Raw genomic sequence first — 19377 nt, forward strand, 5'->3', positions numbered from 1 at the left:
TCTAAGTAAGGAGTTCTTAATCGCGTTCATTGGATTAACAGATTGAAATAGATTACGAACAAGCTTGTTTACCTGACTGTCAAGCAAGCTTATGTTATCCATCATAATTCGCTAGTAATCTATCTCATCAACTTTCTCAATATTGTTTACTAAAGTAGCACATGGATTAAATCATAAATAATACACTCAAAGAAAAAAATCAACAACCTTTTTTGAATTTTTAAGGAAAAAAAATTGAAAATTTTTGATTAATAATTGCTCAAAGCGAGAATCCAGTTCATGATTTTTGGCTAGGTTACTAGATTAAAACTATTTGCATATAGAATATAGAGTAATAATTTTTAAAAAAATTCTCATGAGTGTATTATTTATGTCTTGATGAAATTTAAAAATATTCCTTAAGATGTAGATTCTTATTACTCTTGAATTAAGAACGTTGCTCTTGAAAAGGTGAGTAATTTTTGCTATAAAGCCGCGAGAGTTCCATTTTTGAGCGTTAGTTTACATTGGAATCTCATCAAATAAACAGAATGAAGTGCGTAAATAATAAAAATTCTTAGATTCTATTTAATGACTTTGTTTTCCTTATTTTGCAGACCTTTGGCCTTCACAATTTTATTGATTTTACAACTTTCGTTAATCAATTCCGAGCAGGAACCTTTAGAATGCATACTACAAGTTTCAAATTACAATGGAATGACTTTTTGTCAATTTGTGATACAATCATCAGCTGAAAAAGATGTATCAAGAATTGAGACGCTTCCAACAAAGCATAAAGGTCAAGAAATTCAAAGTTCAGCGGTTACTGCAATTCAGTTTCTTTGGTGTAACTTTGATCATGTACCGGAAGTAATTTATAAAAATTTTGCACCTATACAATTGATTAGACTGCATTTTACGACACTTAAAAGCATCAGCAAGGAAGACTTTAAGACAGCAACAAACCTTAAAGAAATTGAAATCAAAGACTCAAAAATTGCCAAAATTTCAGCAGAAGCATTCAGTTTTGCTAAGAATTTAGAGGAATTGTCAATAACGTCATCTGAAATTGGAAGTATCTCACCTGATGCATTTGATGGCCTCAAAAAGTTAAAAACTGTGAAATTCCAAGGAAATAAATTCAGTCAAGGCACACCAACGTTTAATAATCCAGCCGTGAATATAATATTCTCATAAAACTGTCGTAGGACTTCCAATAAAAAATTTGTTTTTTTCTCACGAAATTGAAATAGACAAAAAAGTTGAAAAAGATCAAAACAGTTTGATGAGTCAAGTGGAAAATGATTTGCAGCAACTTTACGCACTAACAACTTCCAATATTTAAACATTACTGTATTTTTTGCTGCCATGAAAATTAGTTCATCATTTTCATATCTGATGGAGATTAAAATCTATTTTCAGCATTAAGCACCAGCACGTGACTGTATTTATATCAATAGTTCAAATATTTTTGTTGATCCCTTTTAACCCAGCGGATGTTTATAAAGAAAAGAAACAATCTCCTTGCCTTCTTTTCGCTGCCGATAGAAACGAGAATTTTCATTCAATTGATTTTTGCATGTTTCTATGTTGATGTCATTTACAGTTGGATTGCTGAGTAATGTGGATTTTTGTCCATGTGTCCAAAGTAAATTTGACATTAATATTTGTAAGGATGATTTGGTTAGAAATCTGAGAGCCTAATTGTAAGAGGTCCAATCCAACTTGAATTCGCTAAGAACCGATTGAAATTTGTATGAAATTATATACTTCACAAGTGTTAGCAGAAATAAATTGCATGCAAATTTTAATCGGTTTTTAGTGAAACAAAACGAAGACAAATTGATCCTGAACTCTACAAATTCGTTGTCATGGACCAATGGTGGACAACCTGTGTGTCGCTGCACGCTAGTGTGCCGCCAAAATTTCTTGGAAATGCCATGAACTGTATGCCGTGTGTGGTTTCAATCAAGGCAAATCACCAAAATGTGTTCAAAAAATAAAAGGTTTTCCAACACTGTCTTTCAGGCTAACAAAGAAGAGTCATGTACCGAGTGGGACGATGCGGCATGTTGCATTTATCGCCACAAAATTTGGATTAAAATCAGCAGTCACGATGCCGTGACAGGATAATTTCATTGTATTACTTCACTTTATTGTGTTGACCTAGCCAGACTGTTTGAGTGTCAAGAAACATGAATGTAAATTCAATCCTTCCATCCAAGCATTTGTTCAATGATCATCTTACGGTACCTTGTGAGTATTCTCAAATCATTCATATTTGCTAATGTAGCTCATTATCCCTTGTTACTAGACCAGTTATTCACGCTCTTAGTAAGGGAAGGAAGGGAGGGTTTGGGAGAGATTGAGTTAGGGGTTAAAAATCTAAATTTTATTGTCCTTAACTCAGGCCAAAATGCGCCTTCATTCCAAACCAACATCAAATCACCCTTACTCAAATATTTTTTGCGTTGTTGCTCTATATAAAAGGGGCATCAGACACCGGACATGTGCTAGGATGGTAAATAAAACATAAAAGAAGAAGAGAGAAAAAAATATGACAACTCAAGCCCTCTCAGTCAGTCATTCTATATCGCCACCCTATTTATTTACATTCATTTTTATATTCGAATGTGTTATATGTGTATAGTTTAAGGATCAATCTCACACATTTTGTTCCTTTTGTTATCAGATTTTTATTCCTCTATATGTTCTCTATACGTGAATCAGCAGGTAGTAAAGCACGAGAAGTATCAATTTCCGATTGTCTCACGATGATAAAAAATCAAGGCATTATCTATGTTATGTCGAGTACCTCATAAAAATCATGTTCTTATTAAATACAATAACTTTTTATGCTCAATTTTCATTTGACTGATTTTTTTTGGTCCGAAATTAAATTTTTTTTTCCCTTCCACTCGACTGAACTTTGTTTTTGGATGGAATGTTTATATTTGAATGAGAAATATTTCATATTATACATGCTGAACTATCCACACCCGTCCGAAAAAAAGAGAGTGGCTCCAATAGCAGTGATCTCGGTTTATTGGTTTTGTTGAGTTGGCCTGAAAGGCATTTCCACTTGACTGTTCAGCTTCATACAAGCCTCAATATGAAATCATTTGGCTAGAAAGCATGTTGAGTTGGATTTTTTTTCGGGTCGGAATTTTTTGAGTGGAAAATTATTAAAATTTTATTATCGGTCGTGGATGATGATGAGGATGATGAGGATGTAAACAGAAATAAAAGTTTGGCAGTTGCAGAAAACCAAGCTTGAATCACTTGAGATGTCACTCAAGCATAGATGAATTTTATATCCATGTCTGTTTATACCATCATTAGCCATAGAATCACAACCCTTTGTTTATTATTCTCGTAATTCGGTTGTATAATCTCAATTGTACTTATAAATGCAATGATATGTTTTTTCATTCCATTCATCCTTTTGTGCTTTATTATACGTTGATGTTGTTGTTATTGAATTTTAAGTAATTTTATAAATTTTCGAAATGAGTCTGTATGATGATTGTCAAGTTTGTGGAATAAGAAAAGAGCGCATTTATAATTGAGTCTTCCTAATTTAACGGTTTTAAATATTTCAAAAATCTAACGGCTATGAAAATTTTAAAAAGTATCCAAAATTCCAAGAAGTTCAAAAATTTAACGAATTTCCAAATTTCAAAAATGAATTAAAAGTCTACAAAGTTTAAAAATTTAACGGCTTTCCAAATTTCAGAAATGAATTAAAAGTCTACAAGGTTCAAACATTTAACAGTTTTCAAAATTTCATAAAGGAATCGAAAGTCTATAAGCAATATATATATATGTGGTCATACAAAAAAGTGACCGTTAAATTTTTGAAAATTACCAACACTATTATGTGTATTTTACACGGAGAACAATGGAAAATTGTGATGGTGTTAGTTTTGTTTGGGGCGATTTTGGGGCGAAGTTTGTCTCTATGACCACATATATAAATATTGTCTATAAGATTAAAAAATTAAACGGTTTTTAAAATTTCAAAAAGAAATTGGAGGTCTACAAAGTTCAAAAATTTAACGGTTTTCGTTAAAAATTTACAAAGTTCAAATTTTGAACGGTTTTCAAAAATTCAAAAAGTGATTGATTTTCTGAATTTTAATTATGTTATTATTGTAGATTTTTCTTCAACACTCCAGTCGTTTAAGCAGCCAGTCAAAATGACAAACACAAATTTCCTCATTCTCAGAAAAATTAATCCTTAAATATTAATAAAGGGACGATTAAAATTGAAAAGAAATCATAACAATTGTTGAGAGCCACTTACTTATTCAGAATATGACTGGAAACTTGAATGAACGGCAATTTTTAAAACGCAACGTTCAATTATCAACAGCCGCAAACAAAATTTTCATTAAATTACAATTTAAATTGACACAAAAACACATCATTATTTATCACATACGAACACGAGATTTTCCTTTTGTGTCAATACATTGATTAATTTATTCACAAAAGAGATAATTTCTTTATTGGCATTAACAATGACATTTCTGTTGGGATGCCATAGGTGGAGAAAAATTCATTAATTAAAAATACACGCAATTAATAAAGAGTTGAAATTTCTCATTAATTAAAAAATATTTTCCTTTCATTTCTGTCTTTTTTTTTGTTGCATTCAATTATGAATTGTAAGTTCGGACCACCTATAATTAAATTTTAATCGAAAGGTATGTGCTGACATTTTTAACTGTCTAGTCTAAAAGAAAGCTGATTGTCAGGAAAAAAGAAATTTTTGTCAGTAATTAACGGAAAAATTTGAATTTAAATCATTGTAGCCAACTTCAGGCTATTGAAATTCAAATATACAAACGTATTTTTAATTTTCAAAATTGATTCACTTTTGAAATTTTGTGTCATAGAAGCTAACTTCAGGTTGTTGAAATTCAAACAATTTAACGTATTTTGAATTTTCAAAATTTCAACAGTCTGAATTTGTTTAAATTTGAATAATTTTATCCAATTTCAGGTCGATGAAATAAATTAACGGATTTTCAATTTTCAAAATTTCTGCAGTTTACTTTTTTGAAATTTGAATCATTTTAGCAAACTTCAAGTGTTTAAATTCAAAAATTAACACTTTAAAATCAATTTTTCCAGTAATTTACAATTTAAATTTAATTTCAATTAAATCCATTGAACCCTAAAATTCAGTCTTACTAAACTATTTCCAATTCAGTACATCCCACTAATCTATCACTAACTATAAATCATTTATCACACACATTGAATTAAATTACAATTAATGAGTGATTTGTTAAACTATTTTTTTAACCCCTTTTGTGCTGCATAGTTCAGCACCAAAATGATATTGTGCAATGAGCTAAAAAACCCCTCCTGTTATGCAATTGTCAAAAAAATATAATGATTAATTGATTTTTAGTGATTTTGCAATCATTCGCACATTCATCACATAGTGCATTTAGGGGAGGCAGATGACGACAAGTGAGAACACCCACTTAATTTTCATAAAACTTTCATCCTTAATAAGAAAATCTTGTGATAACTTTTAACACAAAAAAAGTTAAAATTTCTCTCAAATTTTAGACGGAACGGAACAGAAATTTGCAATTCAAATTTTTACCCATCCACTCCGATATTGTCCTCGATGTGCTTGCTGGCTTTTATATGCTGGAAAAGAAAATTTCTCAAGTGAATGACATTTGCATAAGAAAACAAGCTGTTTACCAATGAAAACCAATTGAGGTCGAAAAAAGGATCCTTTTTTGCATAGATCTCATGCAAATGAGATTCTTTACTTCCTATGAAATGGCGCACAGATGATGATAACAAAGAGGTTGAATAATAAATAAATAAAAAGCCTTAAAAAGTTCCTCTTTCATGTAAATGCAAATTTTTTCGATTCTGTCGCACCAAAAAGTCGATAGAGCTTCTTTTTTGGGGATGATTTTGTGTGATATGATCTTAGTTTGTGCTGGATGAGAAGTAATTAGAAATATCCGTTAAAGATTTGATTTTCAAATGACCGTTTTAATTATTTTACAAGTTTGAATTTGAATAGTCCGTTAAAAATTTAAATTTCAAATGACCGTTTAATTCTTACAACTCATTTTACAAGTTTGAACTTAAAATATCCGTTAAAAATTTGAATTTTAAACTTTTTTCTCAAGTTTGAATTTAAACGTCAGTTGAAAATTTAAAAATCAATTGACCGTTGAAATTTTTTTAACACAAAACTCAAGTTTGAATTTGAAAAATCCGTTAAAATTTCCAAATTTCAAATGACCGTTTAAATTTTACAACTTATTACATAAATTTGAATTTAAACCATCCGTTGAAAATTCAAATATCAAATGACGGTTAAAATCTTACAAATATTTTTCATAATATTTCTAAAATTTCCCATGATGACGATGATGACAACAGCACTAAAAGAGCAATGACAGCTTATTGTGGTTTGAAACAAATAGACGATATCCATTGAGTCAATAATAGAATTGCTTTTGTAAGAATCAAAAAACATATAAAAGCGGTGGTTCTGTGTTGTTTATATAAAAAAGAGCATAAACAGAACAGACATAGATATAAGCATAAAAATACGATTCATGTGACAGAGATTTTATTTATTTATACAGTGCAAACGTCAACAAAGCTAAGCAAAAATATCTTTTTCGGATTTGGTCTGAGAAAAAAAAGAGGAATTGATGATATTTTGTAGGGAGTATAAAACTATTGCAAAACAAGAGTCACCCACTTCCCAAGCTTAACTTTACCCTAACATTCAGTATATATATTCTTTATTGTTTATTTACATTTTGTGCTGTGCGATGCTCTGTGTAAAGAACTTTCTCATTTTGAATCGTTTTCTTCTTTCCAATACTTTGTTGATGCATTTGGAGAAATATTTTATATATCCATACAGTCATTTTGTATCACATCACATAAAAAGGCCCGAAGAGACGACTGCTTAATGGTTGTTTACATCAAATAAGGAAGACGATCACGAAAAAGCAAGATTCACATGAAATTTATGTTTTTTTTTTCATCTCTACGACTTCATTCGATGTTTTTATGCTGTTTGTTTGCACTCGGGATATTGATGTTTGTAGTCTATAGGCGATGCGATTTAATGGATTTTTTTTTCTCTCTACATGCACACAAATAAACCGATGTTACTTTATTCGCTAGTGTTCAATGAAAAATTATATTATTTTTTATATCACTTCCAATTGCTATTTTATTTTTATGTTCTCATGCCTTTTTGGAATTATAGGAATTAAGGAAGATAACTTTATAAATCTGTGTATTTATTGAAGGATCTACTTTCGGTGGGAATCGAATCTTCTTCTTGATAGAATGTTGGACTCAATGACTGACCTTCTAATTATTCAGGCCGTTTAACTATGAACCGCATTCCTGCATTTCCTGTGCTTTATATTCGAATATCTGCAGTTTTCGGCTAAATCTTATATTTCGTCCAAGAACACTAGGCTCTTGACATAAATGAAGCCTTACCTTCGCTTCCTCTCCGTCTATACTTCCCCACCAGCTCCACTCCTTTAAGTTTCCATCCTTTAGCAGCCATTTGACTTCCCTAATTAGACGGATTCCATTTTGGTATTAATAAATGAATCCTCAATGGAGACTTAAACGATCTGTGAGGGAACCTTCTTGATTTGTGCTACTCGGTTGCTGACAAAAATGTCTCAAGGAGTCACTGAAGAAAGCTGTCGATAGAGGTAACATTGCATTTGATATCGGTTATCGACAGACAGAAACCAGTGATAGAGTCAGCTTTTAGAACCGACTAAGAGGAGGTCATTTATATTGACCTCCTTGATTTTGATCTGTACGACTAGTGAATTAAAATAAGTAAATATATGTGATGGCCTTGTTCTTTGTTATGCAAATGCGTCTACATATGTCTCGATATCCAACATTCCACCCTGCACCGACACTTTAAGATAAGATTCGTTATTGCTGTCTATTTACTTCTTACTTCCTTGGCGAAGGCGCACGAGGGCCTATTGCCGCGTTTAGAGTTCGTCGGAAGCTGGTTCTGTCTTTAGATAACTTCTGCAAATTTCTAATTCCCAGCACTTTTGCGTGTATTTATATCTATTATATTGCTGTCTACATTCCATCCAAATTCTTCATCAACTCACCTTTGCAATAAAAATGATATCAGTAAGCATTGGAATGAAAAATTAAAAAAAAAATTAAATTATCCAAAAATATGTTTAAATTAGAAGATCTGCATGAGTATGCCTGTTCAAACGTCAATCTCTATTTCAATATTTGCTCAAAATTTAAAAGTAATGTCAACGTATGGAGAATCCCATTTAAGGACAAATTAATGGATTTATTCTTCAATTGTCACGATACATTAACATGCTCGGACACATTCATCGTCATCTATTGGATAACTTTAATACTTGGACTAGTTGGATTATTTGAGGCATGTAAGGAGATGATCATAATATTCAATAATGAGAACTACGAGCCAATGACATTTGGTCAACGAAGTTATGAATTTATCAGCATAAAGCAGCGTCGTCGTGCAAGAATCTGTGGATTATCATTAAATATAAAATTATTTTTTGGCTTAATTTACGGCTTGATGAGGCTACGAACAAGTCACATTATTCCATGGATAGCTGTTTATGGATTCATCATAGCAATTGAAATATTCTACTGGATCTGCGACACTTACCTAAACAGAAGGGTAAAAATGGCACCAATTCGATCGCTTGTCATCTTAATTGTCAGATGGCTGTTGACAGTACATATAATGCTCGTGATAAATGCAATAAAATCAAATGGAATGATCTATTGATAAAGGAACTGACTTGTTTTATATTCCATTTGCAGGTGTTGAGACTTTTACATGCTTCAAATTTAATTTGACATTTTTATGCAATTTTTTTGAAATAAAAAAAAAGGAAGGAAGACGGAATAGAAATGAAAAATTGTCAACACCGTTTGTAATTGAGCGTGATAATTAAGTTTTGTTACGCATTGTTCATTTTTGTTATTCAATGTATTTAATGAATTTGCGTCAAATGGTAAGAGAGAATGGAACTGAATTTAGGGGTTGAATTCGATGTTTTCTATGGAGGAACTCTTTGGTGGTAAGCATCGACTGAAACCGAGCACGGTATACGGTTCATGATAGTTCCAAAAAAATTGACACTATTGTATACCCAAAGTATGTCGCTACATACAAGGTTGCCAATCACTGCACTAAGTAATCCCTGAACAGCACAATGTGCTTGTCAGGGCACCACTCCTTTACCGTATTAAGGGCAAGACGGAAAGTGTCTCTGACTGCACCATGAAGGCTGATTCCGAAACATTTGATTAGCCGCACTATGCTGCTCGAGAACCATGTTTAGGGACCAAAAGTGAACATTAATGTTTGCAAAACTAAAGTCAATATTTTGTTCAGCGATTAAAAATAGTCAATCCTTTAAGCACTGTAGAATTTTTTGCAAACGCCTGAGTTTATGCAACTCTTATTTTCCGCTTGACCAATTTATACCTGTATATAAAATTGTTCTGTCATTAATATCTGAATCAATTCTAAACACTTATAGTGATATGCCAAATCATTTGAAAATTCATTGAAGCTTCCTTAGGGATCGATCACTTATTATGACTATTATATATGATTTATTAAAATCGGTCTTGGGGTGGAATCGAGCTACAAATGTAATAATTGAATGGCTTCTAAGCATAAGATAAGATTAGGATTCTATCAAGAATTTAAAGTTAATCTCTGATGGACCACTGGTAAGAGCATGCAAAGGGAAACTGCTAGTATACACGGGATCAATTCCTTCAGTGAACGACGCCCTAGAGCTAATGATGATATATTAATTTGGCTTTAAATTGCCTTTGGAAAATACCAAAATTAGCCTCAGAACAAATTTTAAGAACAAATCCATACCAAGACTGCTATAACTGTACAATGCTGTATCCGAAAAACATCCTTCATGGTACAGTCAAGTCAACTACTCGTCATTTTGGTAATTTGTTGTAAGCACGGCGGTGAGATGACTCTAGGTTATAACATTACCGATCATATTGTTCCCTAACGACCATGCTGTGCGCCTTAGTATCCAAGTTCTATTCGTTATATTTTCTTCCGCTAAGAATTCAATGCTAAGTTCCTAAAGTATCAAAATCAAGTCATGAAGTTTAGAGTTCCATCAAATTTCCCGTCACCAAATGAAACCCCTAAACCATAAACAGATCAAGAGGGTAGTAAAGCATGGAATGTAAACTGTATGGAAAATATTTTTTATGAATCTCTTTCAGCCTTGATGGACATGTCATTGTGTAATGAATTGAATTGATGAGGAAAGAAAAAAAGAATTCCTTAAAATACGTCAAGCTTTACAAATGAGATTTAATACAAGCAAGTTAAGGGAAATTTAAGATAAAGAAATCGTTCATCTTGTAATCATTTCTGCTTCTTCTCCCCTAAAAAAATAATTTTTCCATCTTTCTATGCAATGCCTTAGTGCTGTATTGTATATAGATATAATCGTAGACTATTCAACAACTCTGTGGGGCATTTTTAAGAATTTATAGGAAATGGATGTAGGATGAGATGAAAATTCATGGAGATTCTTTTTCATGGTAAATAATAACATGAGATTTCATGCCTTCTCATTCCTCATCCCCAATGAACTATAGAATGTGATCCATCTTTGGCAATTTCTTGTTCCTTTTCTTCTCTTGTCTACTTCTTTTGAGGCAGTAAAGCAGAAATGGCGAAATAAAAAAGAGGAAAAATTCTTTTTGTTGCTCTGTAAATGTGTGCATTATATAAAGGATATACGAGGGAGAATTTCATCCACAATTCAGTGCTCACATCAATTTCAATGCGTTTAAAATTCTTTAAAAAAAAGAAATGCTTGTAAAATTTTTCATGCTCTCGTTTACTTTAAATGGGTAGCAATATGTTTAAGTCGTGACATAACAGATTATTTAAGGGGGAAGTGAAATTTTTTACGATAGTCATCAAGTTCTTTTTATTTCATTTTTTATTGATTTAACATTTTTTTTTTAAAAAAAAGAGGATGATTTAAAGTTTTTAAATTTTTTTCTCGGGTCTTTATTTCTATTTTATTGTTAAGAAATTGGAAAGTTGCGATTTGTTGGACGGTGTTGGACATTTTTGACTTTTTACAGTGGCGCACCCATAGCAAGAACAGCATGATGCTTCAGATTTCATTTCTTGTCGTTAAAATGTGCCGTTGTCGGCCGTCACATTGTCGTCAGGTTATCTTCACGTTTTGGTGTCAACGCGGGGACATAGCGACATCCTGAGGACTACATTGAGTGTTGCTCGGGATAATGAGGATTATTGCTGAATTTAGAACTGTTTTTATTATATAACCTGAAGGTCGACTAATAGCACTCTGCTCCAGTCGGGAAACTAAAGAAAGAAGACTGTGAAAATTAGAAACTGTGATGATTATATTAGTTGCTAAAGTCACAACATCTTTGCTGCTTTGAGTGATAGAAACTGCCAAATTCTTGACAAAAGATCGATTTTATTTTCTTCAAACAATTTGACCTCATGTATGTAATCGTATTTACTATGTAGTCGCCGATTTATTGTAGTTCTCCAAGCCTTCCTACCCGATCTTTACTATTCTAATGTTGTTCATACGATGGCCACTTAGTTCTTTAGACGTATTTTTGGTTGCATTCGCAAAATTTAGACTCTTTCCAAGTATATCATTCGGCTGTCATATGTACAAAATTCAAATGTGTGTCGATTGGCCTAGTGACGTTGACGATTATGCAACGACCACTATTACAAGTTTTGAGTAACACGTGTTCCACACTGGGACGGCTTCCATGCCTGAAAGTTTCTCATTTGTGTCGTCCGGGTTTGGATTGTCAAACTGAACCAGAGTGGATGGTGTTATATTTTACTAGTAGTATGTTTACTCCAAGAGATTACTAATGTTGTCTAGATGCGATCGTCACTAGAATTAGGCATACGACTAGTCAAATAATAACGGGTACTAATGGAGCCACACCACAAAATCAACTCAGTATAGTAATTCGTAATTCATTGGCGTTTATGCTACACAATTGATTGCTTGTTCAATGATCAACAAAAGTATCAACCTTGAGTAGCTGGATATATTGACTTAAATTTAATTAATCCATGCATTTTTAAAAACAAAAATAACTTCTAGCATTTCGAAAGAGCAACTGTAAATGCTTTGCAATGGGCAAAAAAAACTCATCAGCAGCGATTTTTAATTTCCAAGAAATTCCCACTAAAGAACTTGCAATCAAACATTTCTGTTTTTTTGGCGACTCTTTAAGCAATAACAATAATTTAAATTAGTCTTGGCGTCGTCTTCCCGTCAGTCGCCATCGTCGTTCGAGGGAAAAATATCGAATTTGATAAATGTCTTCAATTCGACTTTTTGGAGACATTCGAGTCAGCATTCTTTGTTCCTAGAACATCCAGATGAATTATTCATCCAATCTTGTTGATATTTTCCATCAGTTCTGTTTATATATCTGTGGAGGTGTTTATAACAAGTCTGGATGTTAAATATATTGGAATGTTCTAATTGATTTGTGCTGCTAAATAACAGAAACTGTAAACAAGACATCAACTCACCTTCAAAATATTCTAACACTAATTAATTTACACAACAATTAATTAACAACAGAAATAAATAAATTCTTAAAAATTAAGCGCCACTTAAAGCGAATTTGTCGTCTCCCCGAGAAGGCCATAATCTGCGCAACACGAAAATGTTAAATTTATACAAGCTTAATGTCTCGTTCCAAAAATAGAATCGTAAACTTATCATTTCATATATAAATTGTTTCCGAAAGGGTCAATGAAACTTTACAAGAAATGTTCCAAATCTCTTAAGCCGATAAAAGTGAAATAAAGCGGTCGAGTATCTTGCGGTTTTGTGAATATTATTGTCATTTCTAATGGTTTTGGCAAGGTTGCTTCTGCAAAATGAGATAAAGGCGAATTTTATGATGGAATTAAACTTAATTGACCTTTAATTTATTATCTGACGGTTTTAAGGTGTTTGGATATTTGGAATAATGGATTTTTTTTTGAATTTATGGTAATTTTGGGTATTGTTTGGTAGTGATGTATTGGTTTTGGGTATGAATAATGACAGCTGAAAGGGAAATTCATTTACCAAATTGCTAACTGAAGTCGCTCATTGCCGTAGCACTTTATTCTAATATTTTACACAGAAACTCTAATGCTATTCTATGCCAAATTAGACAGCGTATCCTAACAGGCTTGTGATCACAGCTATGTATCAGCTAATCAACTCTTCAGAGCACACTCTTTTCCTCAATAGAAGTTCAAAATGTGTTTTAACGTATTTATTTTGCATAGTTGAAAACCCCTTTTAGTACAAAAGTTCAGTCTGTTTTTGAACTTCAAAGAATAAACATTATTAAGATTAAATAATTCCAACAAAAAGGCATCTAATTAGATTCCAAACACTATAATCACGAAACTGTATAGATCCATGAACTGAGTTTGTGCTAACATCTTCAGATATCATTGACTTCTAAAGATTTTATGACAATTTAACATTTAGAATGGAATGTATCTAAATCTCATAAAACTTGTTGTCATCCGGTCTTATATGCTATTATGCATTGAGATAAATCCACAAGGTCGCTGAATAATTCTCAGAAAAAAATATTTTTTTCGTGAATTTTTAATTTATGCCCGGATTTATTAATCTGATAATTTATGCCCGCAAATATAATCGAAAAAATTCTAGATCTTTGGATTATGTAAATCTATTCTAAAAATACCTGTATGCATGTTAATGCTCTGACTATAAAGTTCTGGGTAAATATCATAAGTTTTTTAAGAAATATTCCCAAATATCTTAATTAAGCAGGTCTGATGAATATTAATAAGTCTAAATGACTCAGGTTAAAATCATAAGAGCGGAAAGGCCTTACTACTGGTCATATGATTATCCACGACTGATAAAGATTAACTTTTAATTTAATATGCAAAAGAGAATCATCGACTCTGGGGAATCACACCAGTTTTAAAAACACAAGAGAAATGGATAATAAAATTTCATAAAACTTTTGATTCCCCCTTTTTTTGCGCTGAGTCAATCTACGTCTCAACAATATTGCAGCGATTATTTTGAGACGAAATTAAACTTTTGATACGGATCTATATGATCTGTATATCTTTTGACATCAAAGGGAAGTTAAAAAGATTTCAAATTTTTTATTTTATTTTATTCAAATTTCATCAAAGAAATGCAATCAGCATTTGCGGAATTGAAAAGTAATTGCTTCCAATGGAGCATTAAAAGGTAATTTTGAATTTCTGCGACTACAGAGAGATTTGAGCTTTAACTTCACACTTGAGATGAAGTTGTGATATTGAATATGGAATAGGAAATTAAAAAATGTATAAAAACATGCAGATATGAATCGACTGTGATTGTTGCGCATTTTTGGATTTATGTTTTAGGATTTTTGACACTCATTTCCTTAAATACCTTACTTAATGCGTCACCGGTCCACTTAATAAAAGAGAAATACTTTTCATTTTTAAAAATTCAACTTAATTTTATTCATCCTTCCTCTTGAAATGTGGTTACATAATATTATGTCATAAAAAAATGCAGGTATGTTATGACGCATAGTCTTCTGTAAGTAATTTGTTTGTTCCAAGAGCAATTGAAAGCTCTTTTAGATCTTAGAATAGTGTTCATTCCAGCTCTCGTCGTGAGCTATCAATCCAAATCACCATAACTGCAAAAAGTATTATCGTCACTACTTTGTCTCGAACATGCCTATGATCAAAAAATTGAGCATGTTCAATTAAATTGATTGAATATGTTCATAAGCACATTTTTTTTATTCGGTGACCGTATAGATCAGCTGTGATCCATGGATGTCCTTATCACTCAACTATCAACAGGCTCTCAAGACACGCTCATTAATAAGTGCATTTTTGACGTAAATTTTATCATTTGTGTCGCTCGGTCAAGGAACTTTAGCTTATTGAATTTGAATTTTTTTTCCATTTAAGTCTAAAAATTGTCACAAAAGTCGAATCACATCTAAAATAGTAATAAAAAAAATTAACCATATTGGGTCAAAATACTGTAATGAAATGTTAAGTTATTCAATATTTAACCCAATTTTCTTTTCTGGATAAAATGACGATCAGTCCACATTAGTTGTAATGCATCTTACAGGAAACACCCAAATAGCACAAATCAGTTAATCGATCAAAAATCCTGCCTTGACTGGCTTGATTTTGACTTGGCGCCGGATTCGGTGTAAATAAGACACTATGCCAGAGTCACACCGGTAAAGTTTCAGATTTAGGATCGGTACGCAAAAGTCGGTCAATGTTTCTCGGAATATAATTTAACTTCTCCCAATTTTTGCAGTCATTAAAAAAAAATTAATTTTTAGTGATAGTTCCCAAATTTAAATTGGGGTTTGTCACAGAGATTCTAGACACTGACCCTTAAAGGGAGCCAAAATAACCCTCTCCTTACTATGTTCCTTGAAAATATTCCCTAAATTATTTTTAAACTCCAAAATAATAAATTTTTAATTTTTCTAAGAAATTCACAGCACATAAACATTTTTTTCTGCGTTTTACAAAACACACCAGTTTGCCACGATGGTTCAACAGAAACTGATATCTGCTGATATGATTCATCACATTGATATCACTGGTTTTACTTTTACCACACCAAATCACAACATTTGTTTTTTTCAAACGGAACAACAAAAAAAGAGCACAAACAACAGATTCAATGATCCAGTGAGAAAAACAATTCCAAAAAAAAAAAATTGAAATTTTTGGAAATAAAAATCACAAAAAAATAAACAAGAATCAAATAAATAAGAATTCTTAAGAAATGATTCCATCCCAATACAATTTAATCGTGCGTCATTAAATGAATTACGATAAGCTAAATGTTCTTGTTTACTCTTCAACTGAATATTAAATTGATAAAGAATTTTCCTATTGAATCATCAACAATCATCATACGATTGTCTCAAATTCAAACTATCTTTATGGACGATTATGTTAATTAGATGGAGCAAAATTCTCGTGAATATAAAGCGAAAATGTCCATAAAAATGAAAATCACAAAAAAAAAACGTAAACAAAAACAAATCGAAAAAAAGTCGGTTTGAGGCGGTAAAAAAGAGTGTTTGGAAATGCTTGATGACGACACAAAGGTGTTGACCAAAATATTTTTGTACGATATATCCATAAATTTAATCAAAAATATTTTCATTGCTTTGTTTTTTGGAACTTTTTGTCGTCATATTTTAATTTTTTTATTTATCATATCAGGCATAAGAAATGTGTAACAAACCCATCACGAAAATCCGCTTCTTAATTTATCGAATGGAGCCAGCATTCTTTCATTTTTTCTGTTATGCAAATTTTTCTCTCTCTTCTTCTTCTTTTCATGCAGATCGAATATGAGGAAAAAACATACAAAAGTACTAGACCAAGTAGCAAGTGTCTTTAGCGCATTTTTGTGTCTGAATCTATTTTCAAATCTTGTAAATGACATGTCCTGGAAAGCAAGATCAAGTAGGATCTAAGTCACTTTATTGGGCTTTATAAGAAATCCAGTGGAAACTAAGTCAGTTCATCGACCTCAAAACAAATCCAGTAGGATCCAAGTCACTTTCTCAACCTTCAAAACGAGATCCAGAAATAACTAATTTACTTCTCTGACCTACAAAATAAGATCCATTAAGAATCAAGTCAATTCTCCAACCTAAAAACAAGATTTAGTAAGATCTAAGGTACTTTATCTACATAAAAACAAGATCCAGTAGTACCCAAGCTATTGTCCGACTTACAATCAAAGATCCAGTAAGATCTTATTCAATGTTCTTACATTAAAAATAAGATCCAGTCAACTTCAAATCAATTCGCTATTAATTTATAAATTTAAAAGGATTGGATTATATAACGGTTTTTTAGATTTCGAATTTTCTAACGACTGTTAAAAATTCAAATTTATTGAAAGCAACGCTTCAAAAATGCTTTTTTAACCGCATTAGTTTGCTTATTTAATAAAAAAAATTATTAATTAACGTGTTTAGAGATAGTTTAGCGCTTCGAGACCATCTGTTGACTGAATAAAAAGATGGCACAGGGCTAATGCTTCAAACTAGAGCTTTCTACGATGTCTGGTTGTCGAGATCTCACTCATGATCTAACCCGTAAGCCAGGCAGCTGAATTTTCTTATTTATTTCATCGCTGGCCATACAGATCAATTGTGATCCATAGTGAGCATCATATGTCATCTGAAACGGGTCCTATTGCTGGCAACCACTTGCCAATTTATAATAGCCAATCGAACAAAATGCGCATTATTAAGCGTCGCTTTTAGCCAAAAATCTGCTAAAATGTTGAGACACCAAGATAAGCCGGGATGATTTGACACATTCTTTGTGTTATTTTTCAAGATAAACTCTAAAAATATCTTTTTTTTCTCTCTTTTAACGTTCTTATTTGACTTTTATTGGCATTATTGTCGTTGACGCCAAAAATCGTAAAAAAAAATTATATTTTTGCTCTCTTGCCGGGCCGATGCCTAGGCTAACTTAAATGTGAATGCGAAGAACCAAATGAAAACAGGATGTTTGTTGCGCAACCTCATAAATTCGTTTACACTTTTTTAAAAAGTAACAAATTTGATGATCTTGGCCAGATAATTTATCGGCTGAAAAATTCTGGAAGCTTATCATTATTCCACTTATATTACCATGTCATTAAACTCTCTAAGCTACGACCCCTGGTGAATATTTTGTCAGAAATTTTATTGCTGATTTTTATGTGCCGTTCTTGGCTTCTTGGTATGAGCTTGAATAAACCAGATAAGTGCAGTAAATGCAAATCCAGATAATCGTTATGTTAAGTATATTATTGACTGTAAAATGTTCATGCCGAGTGACACAGATGGGAATGGCTTGGCAACAAAGCTTTTAATGGTCCGCTCTGGATTCTTATGGACGTTAAACGTAGACGGCTTCCATTTGATATTAATATGCTTTAAAAGAGCTTTGATGGAGTTCCTTAAGATGTATCGCTCGGGCATGGAATGCGTTACAATATCTCTTGTTAGTGGCGCTTGCCATAATTTGGTAATTTATGATGCTTTCTTTATCTTTATTGCGAATTTACTTGAATTTTCACGCGTATTTGAGCTTGCACATTATTAATTTTATGCTTTCAACTGACCGCATTTTTGGAATTTTAAGCAAAATTTTCAGTTCCAGTTGTGGTTGTAATATGTAAATGTAAGCTGGTTGTTGTGGTTTGAGCTGACGGAATCCAGAAAAATGTGAATTTAAGTAGTTCTGATTCATTGATTTTAATGGAATTAAGGAACAGAATTGAGGTTAGAATTGCCAACGAAGCACCAACCAAAACTAGAAATTCTTTCCAGATCTTTCCAAAAATAATAATTTGCTAAATATTCATACCAAACCAGTATTCTTGTTATTGAAATTCTTTCTAAAATTAGGATACTCTACTGATTAGTTTAGTGGATACAGACAAGATTTTAAAACTGTCGGATCATTTCGATTAACATTTTTATGTCTGAAACTGCATAATCAATGAAAATATTCATATTAATCACCAAATTATCTTCCTTAACAATGTTGCAGTCTGGTACTTTCCATTGCACTTATCAAGTCATGACGTCAATTTAAATAAATTTTAAGGCACTTAAAATGCATGTAAATTCTTTGAAGCTGTTTACAATTTGGCATATCGATTAATTTACTTAAGTTGAAGAGCACTTCTGGAAGCCTCAATATTAGAGAGCTAACTTAAGACAATGAGGTACTTTTGGACAAGAAAAAAAAAAGAGTTAAGTATCCTTAGTGACACATGATATGAAATAATATTTTGCCACTCATTTTGACGTAATCATGACGAATCTAGGAATTTTTAATTTATTTTTGTCATCAAAAATTTTAAATTCCACAGCGTGATATGTCAAGATTTTATGGTTCCGGTGAATTTTTTGGAGACATTTTGTTGCTGTGGAGATTGATAAAGATTCTTGATTTTAGTGCTTATGGTAATTTAAGTATCAGTTTTTATGATGGAAATTAAACCTATGTCCTCATAAAAATGGACTATTTTATTATTTCTACTGTATGATTTGCATTGATTGATGCATCTACTTATGATGTCAAGAGTATTCTTTCTCGACGTCAATACCGAGACCGGGAAATTCCAATAAAGTCCCGGTCCCGTCTGGAGTCCCGAAAATCTTCCGAGACTGATTTTGGGAAAACATCCTCAATCGTCAGCAATGATTGGCACAAATTTT

The 19377-nt window shown here is 32.1% G+C and overlaps 2 long non-coding RNA genes across 2 annotated transcripts; one reads left to right on the top strand and one right to left on the bottom strand.

Annotated features, from left to right (window-relative positions):
- Window positions 1-430: 430 nt before the first annotated feature.
- On the top strand, window positions 431-1416 carry LOC139100799 (uncharacterized). Its single transcript, XR_011545470.1, has 2 exons — window positions 431-535; window positions 597-1416. It is a non-coding gene; the product is annotated as an uncharacterized lncRNA (long non-coding RNA).
- Window positions 1417-11479: 10063 nt separating this feature from the next.
- On the bottom strand, window positions 11480-19259 carry LOC139100800 (uncharacterized). Its single transcript, XR_011545471.1, has 2 exons — window positions 12638-19259; window positions 11480-12534 (listed from the first exon to the last, which is right to left on the bottom strand). It is a non-coding gene; the product is annotated as an uncharacterized lncRNA (long non-coding RNA).
- Window positions 19260-19377: the final 118 nt, after the last annotated feature.

This window comes from Chironomus tepperi, unplaced genomic scaffold (genome assembly GCF_022539635.2).
Source record: "Chironomus tepperi strain 1889 unplaced genomic scaffold, CSIRO-AGI_Ctep_v1 contig_68, whole genome shotgun sequence".
NCBI lineage: Eukaryota > Metazoa > Arthropoda > Insecta > Diptera > Chironomidae > Chironomus > Chironomus tepperi.